The 21,133-nt window shown below is 40.6% G+C and overlaps 1 long non-coding RNA gene across 2 annotated transcripts; it reads left to right on the forward strand.

The window, feature by feature from the left end:
* The first annotated feature begins 4,420 nt into the window (after window positions 1-4,420).
* Window positions 4,421-20,972, forward strand: LOC130162656 (uncharacterized). 2 transcript variants are annotated; one of them, XR_008826295.1, is made up of 3 exons: window positions 4,421-4,457; window positions 19,592-19,755; window positions 20,175-20,972. It is a non-coding gene; the product is annotated as an uncharacterized LOC130162656 (long non-coding RNA). The 2 variants fall into 2 exon arrangements; XR_008826294.1 differs by lacking the exon at window positions 4,421-4,457 and adding an exon at window positions 18,915-19,037.
* Window positions 20,973-21,133: the final 161 nt, after the last annotated feature.

Consider the following 21,133-nt stretch of genomic DNA (forward strand, 5'->3'; position numbering starts at 1 on the left):
AGCTCCTTCTAATATTTGTATTGTAGATAGTTCTTATGTGTGTGGATGAGTTTTCAGTGTCTACTTTTGTTTGCCTTAAATTGCCCTTTGAGGGATAGATAACATATTTTGAATTGAATTGAATTGACTGCTGTTTTCATGGTACAGTTAGCTAACTTGAAGCATCATACAACTTAGTCCAACTAACCATCAAGCAAGTTAGACACATTTTTTTCTCCACTTAGCAGCAACAGTGGTATTAGCTAAGCTACATGGTGTTAGCGAACCTCAACTGGATGAACTGTTTGGAAGTGGAACTATTTACAACCACTGGTTTCGCGGTTTAAGCCAATTTTGTCTCAGTATAAATTCACATGAACTATGTGACTTAATAATATTGCATCTCGCTATATAAATAATGACTGGAGTGGAGCGTGAATCTGGAGCGTGGATGGTTCAAAGTTCACGCCCATGTCGTTTATCCATGACTTTAAATATGAAAAAGAAGCTCATGGCAAACATTTTCATTAAAAGCAGGAATTCAGCCAGCAGCTTTTCCTACTGTCAAAATGTCTTTTTATGAAAAAGGCCTGTTCCACTCCATATCCTTTCTGCCTCTTACTAACTCCTCATCACTCACTCTGTTTTTACATGTCTGGGCGGATGCAGCGTTCTCAGCTGAACAGCAGATGGGGCTATTGGCTTAGGCATGGATCCCCACTTTAATTGATGATGAGGAGTATGATTACAGTGTAAAGTTTCATATGCTACATCATATTTCAGTGTCATGGTTTTACTCTTAGATGGAAAACCACATGACTGCAGTTTTCTGTGGCTGTCATTTTAGATTTTTGGATCTCAAGGATTTGATATTCTCAGACGCCATGGAGTCTTAAGTAAAGTTGCATTGGATAAACTCAGAAATAAATGGCATTCAAGCTCAGGTTTTTAACCCAACAAAGACCTAAAAGTCATACTACTACTATAATGCTACTTTGCATTTATTGTATCATTGAATATTTGTCCTCCAGCTCTATGAAAAGTCCCCACTGTTAGACGTTTACAGGCTGGCTTCTCTATAGTTTCTGTGTTAAATTTGAGTAAATGTAGACCCTCAATTGATTTGATGCACGGCACGTTGAGCAGGAGTCCCCTCAGATTTCTTCTTCGGGTGCAGTGGATGTTGCTTGAGCTTCAGTGTGCTGTTGTCTACGCTTTCGCCCAGGGCCGCCTGGCTCCACATCTGACAAGTGTGTCCATGTGTTAATGACTTCACCTTGTGTTAAATACTTCTACCGAGGCAATTAGAGACACATGGAAGGCATTTGCTACAAGTGCTGCCCACTGCTGCAGCTCTGTTTGAATGAATAATGAAGAGGAATAAAATCACGGCAAAAAGTGGAAACATATGACAAGGGTGTCGGAGTCAGCCACAGTGTAATGTGATTTTGTTTAAAAATGTATCTCTATTGCCTTTGACCACAAACAAGCAGGGTCAGCTGTCCTGTAAGTGTCTGAAATGCCCGTTTCAACAAGAAGGTTTTCCTCTCTCTGTGTGTTGTTCCTGGGGCAACACTTTAACTAATGTAGTCATTTATTGATGATTGGTGCTGGGATTACAATAAAACACTGTTAACTGCCATAGTATATACTTTATGCTTTAAAGGAACTAATTGTATTTTTTTTTTTTTGTTTTGTTTTTTGATGAGATTTAAATGAGAAGATAGATATCACTGTCATGTCTGTGTGATAATTATGCAACAGTTAGCGTAGCTTCATGAACAGGAAGTAACTGCTCCCAGTCAAAAAATAGTTCCAGATTAAACCCTCAAATGTAAATAACAGCGGGGCGTCGTGTGGTGTAGTGGTCTAAGCAGACGCCCCATGTGTAGAGGCTACAGTCCTCGCTGCAGTTGGCCCCGGTTCAAGTCCCGCATCGGACGGCCTTTACTGCATGTCATTCCCCCTCTCTCTGCCTCCCCATTTCCTGTCTCTCTCCACTATCCTGTCCAATAAAGGCACAAAAGCCCCAAAAAATATATACTTCAAATGTAAATGACAGCCAGGCTAGTGGGGCAGAATTAGGATAAGTTGTCATTCATTTGCAGATCATAGTGAAGGATGAGGGAGTTTAGGTACTTGGATGCTGTGGTAGTTTCTCACTCTGTCAGTGAGAAATGGTGACTTCAAGTTAATGTAAGCAGCAGCAGGGAGCCAGTTGGCAGTAATTAAAATAATGGAGTGACATGAGCTATATCTTTTGGATTTACAGAGGTCATACTGTGCATCCTGGCAGCCCTGCCAGAGAGGTATTACAGGTGTCAGGGTGAGAGAAGTTCATATTCAGTCAGACAGGGCTTGATCTTTCTGATGTGTTACGAATAATCAGCTGACTACACAGGTCCATTACAGCAGACAAAAACTTAAAACTTAAAATAACAGCTGGTGAGAGGAAAAGGAGCAAGACTTTCTTTCTTCCCTTTATTAATAAAATCGATTATGAACAGTACATAAATATGTTGGGATTATTCTTGACTATAAAAATGATTAATAAATGAACTTGTAACTGGCTGCATTGCGTGTGTGGCGGCTGCGTCGCTGATGTAGTACAAGCTTGCACACGTCTGTGTTGCTACTGAAAGTTGTCGGTCATTTGTAATGTTGCTGGTATGATGTCATTATGACTGTCAGCAGGTCTTTTTTTTGTCTATTTTTGCATCACAAATTAAAAATAGGCACCGAAATCTCTAGAAACACACAATGCAGGCGTGACACACCCCTCTTACACACGTGTCGCTCCACTGCTAATATACATAGTACTTTATTTCATGACTGAATGTTGCACGTTTATCCTGTTAACGTTTTATGTCAAAGTCATTGAACATCCTCCTCATCTTTTCAAACTCTTTAACAGTGTTTTCACACTGCAAGGCAGAATCTATGATGCAGTCTATGAACTTTTCATGTTTCTTTGGAGTGATTCGTGTGATATTGATAAGTAAGTCTAACAGTTCTCCCACTTGCTTCTCCATGATTACAGTCACACCCATAACTTCCCTGCTCTGTTCTGCCAGGTCAGCTGTTTGTCTAAGAAGACATTGAAGTTGTTCTGTTGTCGACAGACTTATTGCTGCCTGTGCTTTTGTTTTTGTCATTAATGCAGAAGATCTTTCCTCCAGCTCCTCAGACACCTGCTTTATTCTTTCCAGGACATACTTCTGTTGCTCAGTGATTGTCATGAATTCTTTCACCATCTCCTCCACTTTTACTATAGTTACTTTCTCTGCCCTTCCCTTGCTCACATTAGCTCCAATAACAGTAGCTGTACCTCCACCAAATAGAGTTCCACCAAATACTGCCAGTATTTTTCCTACGTGTCCTGCGAATAAAGATGCAGTTAAACCCATGATTCCAAATACTCCAAAAACAGCTCCGTAGGATCTGGTTGCATTTGTGTCATCCTGCATCTTTGTTACTTCTTCAGATATTTCCCCAAGGTTGCTTGCAATGGCACGCATTCTTTCTTCTTTTTCTTCATACAGTTCAATAAATTGTCTCCCAGTGTCACGTAGTCTGTTTAGTAGATCAGACAAATGAGGTGGTAGATCCCTGTTCATTTTCCAGAAGGATTTCAATCAATTAAATCTGAGTTAACAGGCTCGAATGCAAAGTCTCTTACAAAGCTATACTCAGTGACCCTCTGTTGAAAGAAGCTAATGTTTCAGTCCAGTTCCTGTTTTGTGTTGCTTGTCTTCCAGAGCTTTACAGTTCCTGCCTGAAAGTTGTAAAAAAAAAAAAAGAAAAAAAGGGTTTATTAGTTAGACTTTCACAGAGGTACAACTGTTGCTTTTAATATAATACAACACAATTCAACAGCAATGTAAAGCACTGACAACAGCAGAACTGACATAACTGATCTTGACAACAATTAGCAAAAACATTATGACAACTCATAGATGAGGTGTACCTTGATTTTCTTGTAACAACAGTAGGTATCAAGATAAGTGATGTATTAGATGGTAAGTGACTGTGTTGGATGTAGGAGAAATGGATTGTTGTATAAGGACCTGAGCAGGTTTTACAAGGGCAATGACAAGGCTGTAGGTTTGCATATTGATGGTAGGGACATGTCCCTACCAGTATTTGAGTGAACTCGTTGGCACTATGTTTGGAGTGAAGTCATATTAGAGCAATCCGATGCGGGCCCGGCTCTAAGCATGGGCACGGTATCGTTGTTTTTTCAACCGATAATCGATAAAAAATGTATTCATTTTAAAATGCACTCCTTTGGCTCTGGTGCAGCTGCTTGTCTCTGATCTGTAGTTTCCACTCTGTGAATTGGCGCAATGTCCCGCCCACAGCACCATCTGATTGGTTAAACGTCACAGACGATAGCCTATCACGCTGAACGCTGCTGTGTACACAAAACGTCACAGACTAGAGCGGCTCCGGTTGAGGAGCGGGGGTGTGTGTTGAAGGTAAGACAGTAGATAAACATCACAGTCCTCTACATTTACAATTTACAACAACATCACACTCTCATCTCAACATCACTCAGATTCATCTGTTGGTTCAAAACGCACCGAGCAAGAGAGAGAGAGGGAAGCTGGCGCTAACTGCTAAGCTAAAGTAGCGAATCTGAATAGCATGTAAATTACTGCTGAATTAGTGAAAGTCGCTAAATGGAGCAGAGAGCTCTGGGTGCTGGAGCAGAACTAGCGTAAGTTTAAATGTACATCAGGTAGAAAGTCACTGTGATGCAGAAAACAGCACCATTAAATGTGTTCAGACAGAGCAGCAGTAAACTCAACTAGTAACAGAAACTCCACAGACTGGAGGTGAGACGCTACACCGACGTCAGCACGTCAGTGCGTCTGTGCGTCAATGGTCACTAACTACTGTAACTGAAAACATTTTGTGACGAAGTAAAATCATTATGTAAAACTGTGGTCAGATAAAAGTACAAAGTAAGTAAGAAAAAAAAATCTCTGAGTAAATGTGTTCTTTTTAAGGGGAGAGATAAAACATCTTATATGGGGATAATAATATGTGATAAAACTATTAAATTAAAAGAACATCTTCAGGCTGCAGTTCACAGATGAGGACAGCATCGGAATCAACCAATTAATTCCAGTCAGGCACTTTGCAGCCTGTGTACTGCACAGTGTTTGGGATTGGTTCAGAGATCATGGTCAAGAGTTCAAGGAGTTGTCCTGCCGTTCAAATCCCTCAGATCTCAAAGCGATCGAGCATCTGTGGGATGTGCTGGAGCAACAAGTCAGATCCACACGACTTAAAGGATCTGCTGGTAATGTCGCCCACAGGGCCTCTTCATTTTGGTGCTGTTTTGGCAGCACATTGACCAAAAAATAAAAAATAAATAAAACCAATAAAATAAAAATGTGTGATGAGGAACAACACATAATTACAGTTTCAGTTTCAGTCTACACTAGAACTTTGTTACTCCAGGAAATCTTTTATTTTCCAGTCTTAAGTTAGACCCTTAAAAGTTAAAAGTTTGTTGGGTATAGATAGTCCTCCTCTTCTGTGGTTTAATGTACTAAAAGACACACATCTACATTTGGACAATGGGCGTTTGGTCTCTGTGCTACTTTGGTTCTGATTATGGATTAAGCTTGTCTTCTGTGTCTTCCTCTACAGTTACATAAGCTAGACCACATGAGCACTTGATCCTGGTCATGCAAATAATAGTTCCTCTTAATTTGATTATTGGATATCATTGTGTTGTAGCACAGTGTGAGTGGTTAGTGAGTTTTTCCAAAACTTTAATTGTGTATGTTGTGAGTCAGTCTTGAACGTAGCTATAAATATACACTGGTCTGAAAACATTTCAGCATGTTGCCCCAGTACTGTATACCACAGTCTCAAGTGCACTCAGTTTTGACATCCTGTCATTTTTAAAAAAATCCTTATGAACACAGTGGCAACTGCTCCAAAGTAACTAAAAGCTTTATTTAGCATTTAAAGTGATAGTTATTTGACATTGGGTTGTGTGAGGTATTTATCTATAGTCAGTGTATCACCTGCAGTAGATTCAGATCAGCGTGTTGCCAGTTTGGAGACGCAGCCGGGAACACCTGCATCGAAGCTGAGTGATGAGCTGCTGTGGACGGTGTCAGCAAAAAAAAAAAAAAGCTAACATCAGTTTAAGTGTATGCTATACTTTGAATATTTTCTCTGTTTTATCTTGCAGCCAAACAGCCCTTTCCTTTGGAACTACAGTTTGTGAACCGTTGAACTTACCGTGTTACCACGCACAAGCGCACCTCAATAAAAAACATCAAAATGTACATTTGACAGTAAAGTGAGCTGAAAATGAGAGGGTTTAAAAGAGAGAGACACACTAAATGAAAGAAAATGACAGACATCCATTAGGGATGACAGAAAAGTTGTGAGTGAGACAGAGAGAAAACAGAGCGAGACATAGAAAACTGAAGATATGCAGTAAAGCAGCCGGGTTTGTGTAAGCCTCCATCGCCATACTTCAGACAGGAGCTTTAGATTAATACTCAGCAGAGCCATTATGACGACGAGAGGATATTCTCCTCAGTTCCAATAGAGCTGATCAGACTAGGAGTTTATGTGCTGGTCAGGTTGGGGAGACTAGAGGACTTCCTGCTTCAGCTCGCAATGAATGAAGAATTGGCTTGCATGTCGATATATCATTTTCATGTTGGAAGCGAAAAAAACACTAAGAGAAAAAACGTTAAATTTACTCTCTTTTCAACCAAACAAAAAACAAGTACATCACTGAACTATGGACAGAGAAAATGAAACTATCTGTATGTGTAAATACTAAGAATAAATCGGAAAGTAATGCATATGTCATGTCTGAAATCACTCCCTACTCCCTCTATAGTCCACTATATAGAGACTTTACCATTTTGTAGTGCTGTCCGAATGTGTAGTGAGAGTTATTATACCCTATATAGTGGACTCATAGTATCCCATAATGCTTCATGAAAAGTAGGGTACAACCGATGGTCACTAACCAAGCTATATACACTATCGCACTCTCGCTAAAGACAGAAAAACTGCCGAGAAAATGACCTGTGTAGTGTTTTTCATTTTACCGATGAGCTCACTATATAGTCCTCTCCATAGAACTCCCTGGGTAGTGAGCAGGGAGGAGGGAATGACAACCATAGTCTCGATGCGAACAGTTAAGCTCGCTCTCACAAGGCGTGTGGCTCAGGGACTGAGGGCCAGGTTGCCGTGCTCCGGGCCGACGCATGACTCTCAGTGGGCGTGGAGGTCAAAGTGAAAGGAAAAGGAAGAGACGAACACCGCCGGGCAGAACGCTGAGAACAGTGCTGGGCACGAGGTGCAGTCTTCACTACTGTGCATGCGTTAGGGATAAACCCAATAGTAACCGGTCTTAGAGGGCGAAACCTTATTGCACAATAAACCCAGAAGAAGAGGAGGCTGAAGATGATTGTGAATAACTTCTCATCTCCTCTACGTTCTTTACATTTATTTACAATTTTTTTTCTTAGCGGGTTTTAGCTTTCCGTTTTTGCAGTGTTGAATTTGTTTATCCAGTATCTGAATTCAATCTTTCATCTCGTTCAAATAGCAGTTTTAATTTGGAGAAACACAGAGAACATTTAGTCTTGGCTCGAACTCCAGAGGCAGTGATATTGTATGTGGCTGTGGACCAGTTATTTATTTATTTTCTTTAACATTACATTTCCCTCCTGTCGGCGTGGCGACCTCACGTTTCTGTCATTAAGTCAGCCAGACGCTACTTCATCTGGCAAATGATTGTGGTTTAGATGATATTCCTGATCGCTGAAACCTCCGTGTTCATTTGTCTGATATGTGAAATAGAAAGTTCCGTATATAAAGTACCTGTTCCTAATTATACTGTTTGTTATCATGTTCCACCACCTGCATGGTGGCATTCATTTAGGAACACATTCATATTTGATTGCATAAGTGTTTCTACCTCAGTGAATGTGTAGCTCTGCATGCGTATGTGCAGTCCTGGGGTTCTTTGTTTTTGTATTTAGTCTACGTTTCTGTTGCTAGGCGCTCATTGCTCTAGGTTTTCATTTTGTTGATTCCTTTTTGGTGAAACATTGTAGGTGGAACCGTGTTCATGACCCAGTTCCCCTTCTGGAAATACCATACTTCCTGTTTGTCCGAGGACCACTCCTCCCTCCCCAGAGAAAAAACAATATACTAGAGTGTTGACAACAGCAAATGTTTCAGTGCCAGTGTGTTCAGCCAGCCTGGTGCCGGTGATGAAGGAGGGATGGAGGCCAACAGTGAGTAAATCGGTGGCAGGAGGATGAAAGCTTTGATAAACTCACTGTACGTTACCTGCCCAGCACCAGATGGCAGACAGACAAAGTTAGCGACTAGCTGGTGAATAGTGGAGCATTTAGCAGCTACAGAGCCAAAACTGACTAAAGCAGAGCTTAAATGAGTCAATATTACACTTTAGGTGGCCATAAACAAAAACTGCATCATGTTTGCTGAATGTGCAAACGCCATCTTGAAAAGGTGACAATATGGCAAGGATGTATTTTTAGCTTCTGCCCCCATGTGCAGAAGAAGAAATGTGAAGTTCTCTTTTTATTTTGCAGTGAGACAGATGAAGAAGTTTCATGTTAAACAGAGAAATGGAGGAAGGGGATGTGCTGAAGGTACAGGAGGTGAGCAGGAGGGAGATTTCTGTACTTCTCTCTCGCTGTTTTAAATTGTGCAGCAACATCCCGTGGCTCCTGTAGCTCCACTGATGTAGATTAAGGTGGACTGGCCAAATAGACTGAGGTAGCCCAGTTGTTGTAGCTATGGCTCCAGTGGCTCCAGGGAGCCAGGCACATGGAGTAGCAAAGGGTAATGTTTGTTTGTTAATGCCATATGTTCTGTACCACTGTGTGTGTGTGTGTGCGTGGATATTATATATATGTTCACGTGTGTGTAAGCATGCATGTGTGTCAAGTTTCCACATGAAGCGAAGGTTTATGTTATTTAAATTGGCTCATACATCATATTACCAGCCCATTATGACTGAGCTCTGCTATCTGAACCACGCATCTCCTGCTTTCTTTTTGTCTTCTTTATTTACATAAACTGGTCTCTGGTTTTTGAAAAAATGTAGATCACAAATGGTGCGAGGAAAAGCTGGAGCTTTGCCTATCTGCTCCAATTTGTTCTTTCCGTTTTCTTCCCTGCAATAATAAAAGCATCTGAGACTCGAAGTTGGAGGAAAACACAGGAAAAAAGCTTTACTCAGTTTCTGTCTTTCAACAGTCTTATTAAAATCTGACCAAACCCACAGTGGATCAAACCTTCATGCTGGGGTACACTGCAGATTACAAACCCTATAGTACAGATTTAGGCCACGGATCTAAAGCCAACATTGCTTGTGCCTTTATATAGGTCCACTGGAGGCAGCTGAAATACTTTTTATTTCACATTGCAGGTTTAAACTATTGGTGATACGATAAAATACAATCCAGGAAGTCCAGTTGGAGTAAGAGATTAATGTGCTTAAAGGTTTCTCAGATGCCAAAACACTGCAGTTTGTCAGGATTTTACTCTCGGCACTTATCACAACATCAACAGTTTTGTCACTAAGACTGTGACGTAAACAGCAGGAGTACAGTGTTCACACCACAAGGTAATCCTGGTTCATCTTCTTTTCTGGATGACCCAGCATTGTGTTGTAGAAGTTTCAACCCGCTGCGTCATTAGACGGGCTCAACTGAAATGAATGAGAGGGCTGTGAGTTTTCACGCAGGGCTACTGTCGGTCCGAACGCTGCCTTAGGGAAAGAGTTATAATTAGTGCAATAGAGAAACCGAGGCAGCGTCTTTCCAAATTTGACTTCAACCCCACTTTCCTCCATTTGTATCTGCCTAATATAATAATTTTTTCCTTGCATTAGCACTAACAACATATTTTAGTCCACCTTTTAATGAGGTGAAGAAGTAGAAGATAGAGTAGAGAGTAAATAGAGAGTAAATACTGAATTAGTGCTTAAAGCAGTTGCGCTGAGCTACTTTATCTAATGTTGTACTTATGGTTTTCATCATCTCTTCGAAACAAGAGATAAAGTTATGGAATATTAGTTTCAGGTGATTAAACACAAGTGAACGGATCACATGTCTTTGTATCTGAAAACCGGGACGTGCTGCTCGTGACCCTGGGGTGTCAGAGCTTATTTGTTAACATTGTCAAATTGTCCTTGAGCAAAACCTTGGTGCACTACATCATTCTTTTCATGTCATCTTGAATAAAACTATAAAGACTATGCAAAAATGTAATACATAAAGTTCTGATGGCGGAGGATAAAGAAACCCTAGACGCTGATTTGTGGTCAGTTTTTCTGCTTTCTCCACTGATGGTCTAGGATTGGGATTTGGGTTCGGGAACCTGATCCAGGTCTGTTGCTCCCGTCTGAGAGGAGAGCGGCATATGGAATTCATCCACCACATACATCCATTTTTCATCATCACCCTCCTCTCCTTTCTCCATTGTTGTGCTGAGTTTCTAATGGGACTCTGGTTGACCAGCCAAATGCTCTGCAGTCCTTCATCCTCTTCATCCCCTCCCACCGACGAGGTCCGGGAATGGCTTCTGTCTTTTAAAGTGTCTTTAAACTACAACAGGTCATAGCTTTAAGAGAAAGCGTCTTGAAAAATCAATCTTTACCACAAAGACCAGTCCACAGACCACTCACTAACTGGTCCAGACCACAGAGGGGGTGACCAGTGGTCTGTTTTTGCGACCACGGTCAGATGACTCTGATTTGTCAGATATACACTATTAATAGTGAACCGCACCTCACTGTCCTCAGCATCACCACTCTGCATTTTACACAATTACACAGCTTTACATTTCATACATGTAGTATCATCTGCAATTTTTATTTCAGGAAATTGCTACCCACTAAATTGATTTCTGTTTTACAGAATCTTTACACACTGAGTACAATCGTGTGAAAGGGTGTAAACTACTGGATTCTTATATAGGAAGCATTGTTAAATACCTGAAGGTGATTATTTTGATCAATCATTTCATGCAGAGCATTAAGCTCTTGACATTATCAACCTATTTGGGAACATATGAAGTTTATTGGTTAATTTAATAAAAAATATATGGTTGAAGAAGAGTTGGTTAGTTACAATACAAGAACATAAGAAGTTAAATATTTCTTTTATGTAAGTTTTCCCTCTTCAGACAAAGGATAAAAAAACAAAACAAAAAGGAAAATCATGGCCAAAGCTCTTTACCTCTCTGGCTTTTCGCTCTGGGCAGATTGTGGTTTTTGTTGCGCAGCCTCCATGAATAATCTGAGACAGGCCTCATTTATAAATAAGTGCCTCAATTGCTTGGAGCTTGAAGATACTGTATGTGTGTGTGTGTGGACACTCGTTGTTGGAGGGATTTATAAAGTGTTTATATAAAGTGTGAGTGGGGCAGATGATGCCAAATGTAGAAAAGGATCTTGAGTTTCAACCAAAATGCTTGTTTGAGGAGAAGCTGATAACAGTTCGGTTTTACTGCAATTACATTTAATTAATGACCAAAAAATCTGCCGCCACTGCCAACCCCCGTTTTTTATAGTAACACACTCGTGCACATGTATAGACACACATGGGTTGGGGCTGAGGTGTGAGGCCTGGCTTTGGAACAGCTACTGCTATTTGACTTCTTCGTTAATGGATAATTACATTGTAGGAATGTTTATCACCGCTCCATTTGCCGAGCAGCTCAAATCAAGTTCCCCCTCTGTCAAAACTCCAATGATTGTCTATCACTGAGCTTATTTAAACATTTACAAAGTGTTCAAACTTACAACAAGGTCTGCAAGATATCTGAATCTACACAACTGCTTTACTGACAAACAATGGCTGAAAAATGACCCTGGGTGCTTAGATTTATGTTTTCAGACTTTTTACAAATGACATCACAGCTTGAGTTAACAGAGGCAAGAGAAGGAAACTCAAAAATGTACAAGACGTACAAATATTTTTCAGTGTCAGAAGTCACTATCCCAACAATCAAACTAATTTCACCTCTTCCAGTGTGTGTCGTAATTGTTTGAAGCATAAAGCGAGGTTGTATCTGTGGCTCAATGGTGTTTGATGTGAAATCATTTGTCGGCCTTATTGGTAGCTGTATTGATAGTAGGTGTGGCATAGACTAAAGATTGGCAGGGATACTCATGGTTTTTGGTGACCAGTCGTTTCTCCGCCAAACACTCAGTGACCAGTTGTGTCAGTGACTCCCATGTATACTGTGCTGTCAGCTGACAGGAGGTTATAGGTTTCTCCTGAGAGTACTGAATTGAGTAAGGGTGCACTTTGTTGCTTATGAATTAAACTTTTAATAGTTTAAAATTAAGTTTATGTTACGCCTTCTTTCAAGTAATATAGTCTGGTTTTAAAGTTCGGCGTTGTGCGCAGTAAAAATGTGGATGTTCATTGACTTTGACTTAGGAGTTAGAGTAGGTTTTCTTCTAACCTAAAGATGATAGTTAGGACTTATAGTCAGGGAGTGGTGAGACACTGAGAGCACTCAGCTGAACTCGGCTCTCTATTTCAACCCAGGCCTCTTTATATCAAACTAAATAGTTTTTTTTTATGACCGTAATCAGCTGATTATGACAGGCACTGATAAATATAAAGAGAGGCTTTGTAGGCCTACACGTAACTCATATTACTGCCTCCATTTCCTCATAGCTTCTCTGCTGTGGCTTGTTCCTGCCAAATCAGTGGCAGTAAGGGAATGCAAATCAGGAGCCTGCATCAACACTGTCAGCCAGTGTAACACTAAGGTCACTTGGCGCTTGGCTGGTCTGCTGTATTTTAGAGATGCTGAACTTCAAACTATAATTCTCACTAGCTGATGATGGTGTGGTGCAAAACAGCAATGGCTGAGATTTGTCGTTTTTCAACAGCTTTTTGCGAGGAAACAGCTTGGTAGTCTCAGACGTTGGACTCCCACTAGCACGTGGCCTTATACTTTCAACTGGAAAATAAAAATCATCTGATCAGGACTGTAATTTAATGCAGTGCAATGCAAATCTGATGCTCGAGCCAAAAGGAATCTTTTATAGTCAAGTTCAGCCAAATCATTATGTTGAGAAATCTTGCTAAAACAGAAAATGAGGATGGTGCAGTGGTGATCCTAAACTCTGAGGGGCCCCAGGCAAAGAAGCACATCAAGGACCCCCCCGCATGCAGACTATCTTTAGGTGCTCCAATTTAAAGATGTTTCCCTGAATGCCTCACATGCAGTCAGTGGGTAGTCTAGCTGCAGCACACATCAGGTGCCCCGCTTATGAAGGTTTTGGGGCAACAGCAGTGCACTATATACTGTCTTTATGGGAGGGTTAAGGGCGTTGTAGGACAGTGTCATTTGAATACCAAATGCATTTATCAGTTACTTCCTCATTTTATTTTTTTAATTGGGAGTTAATCAAAGCAGGATAATAACTCCTTTGATGATGGAAGGGACAGAGTGTGAGACACAGACAATAAACATAGACTGAGCCAGTAGGGGAGACATGGTGAGACAGACAGATGAGTAGAAAGTGAGAGTCCTGTCTGTATGATGAATATCTGTGGAATTTCTCTCCCTGTCGGTGCGGACTAATTGATGCCAAAAGTGAAAGCTGAGCTGGACTGAAAGACAGCTCAAATACAGGTAGAGAGACAGAGTCAAGCAGAGAGGGACAAGTCTGGGTTACATCATTGTTTTATCGATTTAACAGATCTCACTGATGGCTGATGGTCTGACACCTGTTGGTTTGTCTGGAAAATATGTGGACAGATTTGTGGACAAACTCAAGGTTTTTCATTCAACTAGTTAGCAGCTAAAGTGGTACAAGCATATTTTGTCTTTGTATTTTGTACATGGTCCCAGTTTTAAAAAATCGCTTTTCGCTGTTCATGTATCCACCTAAAAAAAAAGAGTTTACTGGGGTCATCAGTGTGTTGCTGAAGCTGGTCCAAGACAAACAGAGAAGCCAGGGGCCCCACAGTGTGGACGTCCCATAGCAGGACAGCAGTCTTGTTATTTTAACGTCTACTTCACTTGTGTTTATGACTGTGCTCGCGTATTTATGGTATGGAGCTGTGCTTATGTTGGTTCCTCAGAGTGCTGGTCGATCCAGTGATACACCACGGTTGCAGCTTCTGTGATTTGTTCCAAAAATGCAGCCTGAAGCCAGTTTTCATCACTAGTTCTGTGTGTTCTTGCAGATATCCTGCCCTTGCCAAATCAGTGGGTTTCTTTGGGTCCTGAGTCCAAAGAATTCTGCATCCAGCCGCACCAGTCAGCAAACTATATGCAAGTCAATTGTGGTGTGCTGCCTGAGTTTGAAACACATGATTTAAGACACGTAAACATTTACACAGGACCACATCTGTATGCTGGGGCTCAACCTTAAAGCTGCATTAATCAATATTTTATATTGACAATAGATCCTCAGACAATTATCACCCAATCTGCAATTCCCCTCAGCTCTCCTGAGCTGCTCAGCCTCTTTTAGATCATTGTTGTTTTTGTGGCTTGAAAACTCTGCGAACCTGCTTTCCAGCAGCAGCAGACTGTTTTTATTGAAGAAGCTCAAACCCGTTGTGCACGACCAGCTCAGCACTGAATGGTGAAGGTTAGATCTATACACCTGGTGAACGCGGCGGTTCATTTAGAATCTTTTCATATTAAAGACATACTGCTTCTTGCAGTGTTTGCATGGGACATAAATCATGAGTTTCAGTTCCCAGGGATACTGAGCTCCATGAATGCAGCATTTTGCCCCGAGCTTAAGGAAGTGGCATCTTTAAAAAAATATGATGTCGAGGAAGACAACCAGCTGCTCTCTGACAGTTGTGTACAAACTAAAGGGTCTTTGAAGACCGGGCTTTTTAGGCACAATCTGTAATCCATGTGTAAAGGGAAATCCAGATTTTTCATCAATTAATATGTATATTTAATATGCAGGACACTTTCATGAGGCTTAAGATACCAAAAACAACACATTTTCCACAACCACTTCAAACCTATCAAGATCTTTTAAAGTCATAAAAAAATGAAGAACAAAGACAAAAAGGAATACAAAAAAAAATCTGTCAAATATAATCAGCTGATTTTATCTTTCTCTGTATAATTTGGCAAAGAGAGGAACAGCTTGTGTGTGTGTGTGTGTGTGTGTGTGTGTGTGTGTGTGTGTGTGTGTGTGTGTGTGTGTGTGTGTGTGTGTGTGTAAAGCCTGGGGAGGATTCATTCCCCTTAAAATAACCAACATTTGATTTTCCAAAGGTTCAAAATGCCAGGATTTATCCAAATGATATCCTATTACGCCGTTGGCTTTAACATCCAAGCTTGGCTGAAAGTACAGAGTGCCTGCCCACCGCTTACTCTCGGTTTTGTTAAAACGCAAAAAAAAAATGCCAAGAACAATATAAACAAACTGTACAAGTTTCTTGAATTCATTTTCAAAATCATGTATCTCAGGGACAGTTTCGGAGCATGTGTGCTCGTTCCTCTTCACACAAAACCGTATAATGTATTACCATAGTCATATTCTACACCAGTGTCATTTAACTCCACAGTTGATGAAGTATAATGTAATAAATAAATAAATAAGTAAAATTGATTCATCATCCATCATGAGCTCCAAGGAATAATAGATATCTATCTGAGAAATAATTAATTCCATTCTTTTAACAAAAATCTGCAAAACCTTTTGTCAGCTTTTTGTTGATAGCTCCAAGCACAACATGAAGAAATGATTTGATTGCTTTTTATTTGTCTTAAAGGAGCTATTTGTAAGGTTTGCTATTGCTACATAGCCAGTGTTAGCATGAACTGTTTACTTACCAGTCTAGAAGAAACGTTGTTTCAGAAGTTCAGTATCAAACTTTATTGCTTTACTGGCCAAGAGCTGTCGCCAGCAGTGGAAAGCAACGCCAATGTTAACTCTCGTCTCTGTCACGTCTTTTCTTCTCCTGAAGTTAGCACGCTCACCAGCTAGCCGCGGCACATCTCGTCAGATTCCCGTAGCAACTCACTGCAGCCTCCAGTCTGACCTGAAGCCATAGCACTCTCTCCTAAAAAAGGCCACTGAATGATGGTTTCTTAGAAGCAACTGGCTCAAGGGAATCGTGAATCTTGGATTAATAATGTTTTTCTTTGAGTGACTTAATTTGAGAGAGAAATAGTCACTAATTCGCGCCCATGCTTAATGAACATTTTATCCTTGTTACTGGCAAAGCTTCATATTCCACAGTTAAGATTTCAAAATAAAGTCATTTTTGACTAAAATGATCTATTGTGTGATGTACTTGACACCATTAACTTAGCTGGTAGCCCCATTAAGTGTCTCCACAATGGCTGCCGGTTACTGCAGGTCCTGCTGAATGATAACAGCTCTTCTTATGCAAGACAATGTCACACTGAACTCCACTGAGTTTCTACCACATCATTTTCTCTCTCGGTCTCTCGCTCTCTGTTTCTAATTTCTGGCATCTCTTGTCGTCTGTCAGTGTGAAATTCCCTGAAGGTTTGGCAGAATTCGTGAAATTTCTCCCATCAGACATCTGCTCCAGGGTTCCTCTGCAGTTTTGTCTGGCAGGAGATTTGAGCACTGCTGCTGCTCTGTTCCAACTACTGGGAGAGAAAACTCAGGCGGCTCAGTTTTCTGATTGCTCTTATCCACAACGATTTACAATGAGTGTAATGGCACAAAACGCTCCAGTTTATTTTTTGAACATGGTTAACGGTGAGACTTCAATAGAAAGCCGATGTGCGGCGAGAGTAGCAGAATGTGCTCTTTTAGCTTTTTTATCCCCTGAAATATCAAATACAATTAATTATTTTTACATTTAGACGGAAAATATGAGATATGAAAGTGATTAGATATACAATTAATGATCCAATTACAGGGGCGGTCAGGGCAGAGGTGGATTTGATTCAGAGAGTAAAGTGCAGATGTTTGGTGTGTGTTGAAGTTGTTGAAGCATCACTCATGACATTTTCTCCAAGAATATCATGAATAATTAATAAGCTTATGTGGCTTAGTGCTGCATCGAGAATCACAAGGAAGAAGAAATATCTAATGTTATTTTGATCTTAATGCCAGATGCGTTGCGCAGGATGTGATACATGTTTTCAGTTGGTTTGGCGTAAACAGAAGTGGAAAATACTGTGAGCGGTCGCAGCCTTTCAAAGGAGCAACACACGTCCTTTTTTATATCTTGGAGGATATTCTGTGTGTGTGTGTAAACTAGTCAGGCGGCAGTGAATCACTACAAAATGAATGAAATGGGTTTGGGGCAGCGATTAGCTTAGTGACTCAGTGGGCACTGGTGCACTGATGAGTAAGTCACATGTTTCCAAAGCGGTAAATTATATTGATGTAAAGACCAACATCATAAAGCCTGAGTTGAGCCAGGGCACTGACGTCAAGTTTGCATTGGCTGACTGGAATCAGGTGTTTCATACATGCTTCACAATCATTGGCTCATTCACAGCTGTGCGGCCAGTAACGCCCAATCACATTACTACAGGTAAACACATCTAACTGTATAACCGTTTGCTATTAATGTTTAGTTCCTTGAGTGGTGATATAAAAAGCAATGAAAAATGTCTATATGCTTTGTGTATTGACATTTTTGAGGTCAATCAGCTCCTCGTGTCTCATTCTACAACAACAGTTTGAAGGAAATAGGGATGTTTGTGACTTTATAGCTATCAAACTTAAAATATAAAACCAGTAGAGAAACAAATTCAACATCCTGAGAGGGATCCTTGAGATCATTCTTGTTCTTGGGATCCTGAACTCTGATGGGTTCCATCCATTCCCATCATTCCTTGCAACACGCAATCCACACAGGCAGACATTCTGCATACACATACAGTATGAATTACATCAGCACAGACACAAACACAGACATTCCCCCTGCAATGCTGTATCCTATCCGTGCTGGACTGGGACAACAAAAGAAAAAACGACCATGGTATTTTGGCCCAGACCGACCCACCGCAGTCGATCACACGCCACCCAATTCATGTTCCTCTGAATCTAATAACGGTGATTTGAACAGAAAACAGAAGGCCTGGAGGCTGTACGTGAAATGTAATTGTTTTCATAAATTTAAATTGTACTATTAGTTTACTGATAGCACACAGTTCATGGTTCGTGTTAAGCCAGTGTTACCTCACTTTCAGCGTCTCCCTAAACAAGTTGCAAGACATAGCTGAACAAATTGTAGCCTCAACTACTTTCTGACATTAAGGTTTAATGTTTCAACTTCTCAAACATCCTGGTAGCAAAACATAAAAAACCCCCCAAACAATACAAAACAAAGCAAACACCACACTGACCCTTTTTTTTTTTTTTAAATTGGAAGCTTGAACAAAAAAGGGAGCGTGGTGCGCTTTGCGTTTTGCAACCTGAAGCGCTCTCATAAAGTAGCAAGCTAGCCAGACTGAAGCAGAGCAAAGCGTACAGAATTTGTTTTATTTTTAATGTTATCAACATAACTGCAAACGCCAGCTATAGTAAGTTCCATTTTATCAAGGGGGAGCTTAATGGATTCCTGGACTCCAGCGCAGAGTAGCCTGATGCCAATCGTCATCATCTCTCGTTACATTTGGGCAACAAGCCCAGTGTTAATAAATTCTACTCTACCTCCGCTCTCGCCCTCATCTCTGTCCCTCTTCTGTAGCCGCCACCGCCATCATTGGCTACGGCTGCTGAATAAAGTCCTGCAGAAAACATATCAGTATGTTTTGCATATCTGGCAGCATCTGCCTGAAGGGCTTGTCTGTTTCTGGCCTGCAATTTCTCTACACCTCCGTTGCGTTTTGTCTTATCCATTTTGGCGCTCTCTCTCTCTCTTTTTTTTTTTTTTTGCAGATGCACTGTTTAATAAAGGCACTGATCCCAAAGGGGGAGGGGTTTAAAGATGTGATTGGGTCAGTCCAGAGGAAAACCGATGCGCTGATCTACCTGGGCTGAAAAAGTGCTCGGCCTGACGGATGTCCAATCCAGCTCTGCATCGTATTGAGTTGTGAGCGTTTGTGTGTATGTCTGCAGGCTGCATGGTTTCTGCTGTTTGTGCTATATAACTTCATACGGAGGTTTATTATCTTTTAGTTTTGTCTCTATCTTTCGTTGGATCACCGCTGCGACTGTTGCAGATGTTGCACGATCATTTAATTTTCAGATTCTTGAATCTAATCCTTCGCAGTGAAGATTAAATTAAGATTTGTTTCTTGTTCTCTTGGTCTCATAATATTGTTAAAAATATGCACTGATTTAAAAAACATGGCCAGGTGGTGGTGTGTTTAAGTGTTGATGAAAAGCACTGACAACCAAGTCGTGTTGGCTTTCAAGCAGCTACAGCTTTATGTAACTCAAGAGGCTATCGCATTCATGTGATCCTGTTCATGAAGTCTGTGTTTACTTATTGTCTAGGTTTCACTTTCTGATAATATAATCTAGCCTTTGAATGCAATACTGGTCGGAAAAACAAAAGGAAAAGACATTTAAAAATTGGTAGACAGTAACACAATTATTTACATATTTCTGATTCTCTTAAACTCCTTTTATTTTCTTTTTCAGATGTCTCTTCGCTGTCAGGTGTACGAGTCTGGCAGAGAACTGGCCTGTGATAGTTCCTGTGCTGATACATATAATGTGTGTTATGGGCCTTCAGGACCTAAAGTCTGTAATCTGTTAAAGTGTCCAGCTGCCTCTTACAGCCAGCGGCACCGAAGAGGGGAGAGGTAATGCTTTTTCCATCACAACAGTCGTCACGATTGTGGTCAAATACTTTCTCTCCTGAAGTCTTGGAATATTCTGTGCGACTGTCATCAATTTGCCTTTGTGTCAACAATCATACAGGTAGAAATTCATGGGAAAAAGAGTCCAATTAGTACACTGAAAGTAATTATAAAATGACCAAATTTCTTGTATTTTTGTGGGTATTTTAGCAGCGGTGCATGAAATACAGCACATCAGCCATATTCCTGCCACTACCGCTGGCTACTGATGCGAATGTGAGCACTGTTAAAGTCAGTGGAGGATAACTTTGAGGAAAAATTGCTTCTTTCATGCATTTACATATATTTATACTTTGCACTGCTTTATCTGTGAGTGACGTACAATTCTAACATTAACTGTGATTTCTTTAATAAACTTGCAGAGGAGGATGAACTTGCTCTCAGTCTGCTACAGCTCCACAAGCTTCCACCAATGAAGTGGAGCAACCTGAGTAACCTGGGAGGCAACGCTCTGGTGCAAAAAAAAAGAAGCAAACAAACATTTGATTTTGAAAAGGGAGGGGGGAAATATTCCTGTTTCTGCATTTGGTTAAATTCCTTTAGCTGTAATGTAAGATCTCCAAACAGGGAATCATTCAGTCTTTTTTTGTCTCCCTGTTTACTTCACGGTCACATCTGTTCCCTGTCATCTTGATTCCTTGTAGTCAGCATTTCTACTGAAAATACAGCTTTCCTATTCCTTTCTGTAACTGTTATAGTAAGGTAATGTTAGCTGAGTCTTCCCTTAAACTGCATGAGGAGTTGGAGTGTAGCGGTAGGTGTCGGCAGGTGGTAATTTTCCAAATGATTGGAGGTTTTTTATGACAGGCCACTAAAGAGAAACACACTAGAATACAAACAGATAAAACAGCTTTAGGTTGTAACAAGTTTTTCATACTCTTTGAATCTTATTAAATTACTCCTGAGATATACATCTACACTGGTGATTATCAAACTTAAGTTTTTCATTCAAATATCACATCCACAATGTCAAATGTCATATTTAAAAACTAAAGCTGCATTTCCCAATCTGACCTGATGGAGACAGTAAAGGACCATGTAAAAGCCCAGGTTTCTACTCAGCAGTAAGAGATGTGTGCCCCAGCACGTCCGATACAGGAAGGAGATCATTACAGGCAATAAATTAAAAAAAAAAAAAAAGTATTGACACCATATGCTCTGTATTTCTCTGCTGCTCTTTTCCTCTGCTTCACGCCTTTGGCAAAATTTCACGTCTTCAGAAATGTGCAACAGGTACCGACTGGTGTTCAGTTCCTGCAGCAATACATGGCCTTTTGAAGGAACTGAATCCTACAGTTGTTACACAAGGCCTCTGAACATC

The sequence above is a fragment of the Seriola aureovittata genome, chromosome 21 (genome assembly GCF_021018895.1).
Source record: "Seriola aureovittata isolate HTS-2021-v1 ecotype China chromosome 21, ASM2101889v1, whole genome shotgun sequence".
Classification (NCBI taxonomy): Eukaryota; Metazoa; Chordata; class Actinopteri; order Carangiformes; family Carangidae; genus Seriola; species Seriola aureovittata.